Genomic DNA, 1669 nt, shown 5'->3' with positions numbered 1-1669 from the left:
CCCTTTCTCCCTTGCCTTCCATTCCCAACTTCAATCTAGTTGAGACTAACATAAACTAGTAGAGACAGACATGCAAGTATGTTATCTCATAACATGTGCTGTAATAGAGACATGGGCAAAGTGCTAGGACACAAAGAAGGATGGAGTGAAGTTTCTAGCTTAGAAGACTGACTGGATCATGATTCTATAAACCATGGTCAGGAATATAAGAACTCTGGCTGGTGTTTCTCAGTGGTTAGAGTGTCAGCTCATGCACCAAAGGGTTGTAGGTTCGATTCAAGGGCACATACCTGGGTTGCAGGTTCACTCTTGGACCCAACCAGGGCATGTGCAGCGGGCAAATGGTTGGTGTGTCTCTCATATCGATGTGTTTCTCTCTCCCCCTCCCCTTCTCTCCCTCCATCCCTCTCTTCCTCTCTCTCTATCCCTCTCTCTCTCCCTCCCTTCCACTCTCTGAAAAGCAAAGGAAAAAATATCCTTTGGTGAGGATTAATGAAACAAAACAAAAAGGATATAAGAGACAGTCTAAGTTGGAGAGGAAATGAGGTTTTATAAAATTATTTTTACTGATTTTTAGAGAGAGGGGGAGGGGAGAGAGAAAGTGAAAGATCTAGAGGGGAACATCCTTTGGCTGCCCCCTGCATGTCTCCCCCTGGGGATCCAGCCCACCACCTGGGCATGTGCCCTGACTGGGAATCAAACCAGCAGCCTTCTTGTGCAGGGTATGACGCCCAATCAACTGAGCCACACTGGCCAGGGTGAGAGGAAATGAGTTTAATTTTAGACCTAGTAGTACTAGCTAGCATTTATTCAATGCTCAGCATATACCGAAGTGTTCCAAGCCCTTTACATGTGTCAATTAATCCTCACAAAAACCTTATAATGTAGGCGCTAATAATTATCCCTGACTTATAGCTGGGGAAACTGATGGTTACATAATTTCCCAAGGCTTTACAATTAGTAAGTGATGGAGCTGGACTTTAAACCCTAAACCTACTCTTTCTCTCTTAGTAAACATTTTATTTTTGGGGAAAAATTAAATTGATTGAAAAGTTACACAAATATTACAATGAACTGCTATGGACCCTTCATTTAGATTTACCCATTATTAACATTTTCCCACATTTGCTTTATCTTTTTTATCTCTTGTTTTTTTCCCATTTTGTTTTTATTGAAATACTTGGAAGTCACAAAGATCATTTCCTTCATGCCTAAGTATTCTAATGTGTATCTCAAGGCAATTCTCGTATCTAGTCATTGTATTTATTAAATTCAGAAAATTTAACATTGAAGCAGTATTGTTAATATAGTTTATATTCAAATCCAAATCATTGTTCCATTACTGTTCCTAATTTTTTTTAATTAAATCTTTATTGTTCAGATTATTACATTTGTTCCTCTTTTTTCCCCCCATAACTCCCCTCCTCCCAGTTCCCACCCCACCTTCCGCCCTCACTCCCCACCCACTGTCCTCATCCATAGGTGCACGATTTTTGTCCAGTCTTCCCGTATCTCCCACACCCCTTTCCCCTCCAAGAATAGTCAGTCCATTCCCTTTCTATGTCCCTGATTCTATTATGATCTCCAGATTATTTATTCACTTGATTCTTAGATTCACTTGTTGATAGATGCATGTTTGTTGTTCATAATTTGTATCTTTGACTTTTTA

At 40.1% G+C, this 1669-nt stretch overlaps 1 protein-coding gene across 1 annotated transcript in view; it reads left to right on the top strand.

The window, feature by feature from the left end:
* The window catches only part of WBP2NL (WBP2 N-terminal like), a 13646-nt gene that overhangs the window by 4325 nt on the left and 7652 nt on the right, over positions 1-1669 (top strand). The gene's annotated exons all lie outside the window — the stretch shown is intronic.

Source organism: Myotis davidii, unplaced genomic scaffold, assembly GCF_000327345.1.
Source record: "Myotis davidii unplaced genomic scaffold, ASM32734v1 scaffold428, whole genome shotgun sequence".
Lineage (NCBI taxonomy): Eukaryota > Metazoa > Chordata > Mammalia > Chiroptera > Vespertilionidae > Myotis > Myotis davidii.
Note: the sequence above shows the minus strand (reverse complement) of the source record. Positions and strands in the feature narration are given on the sequence as shown.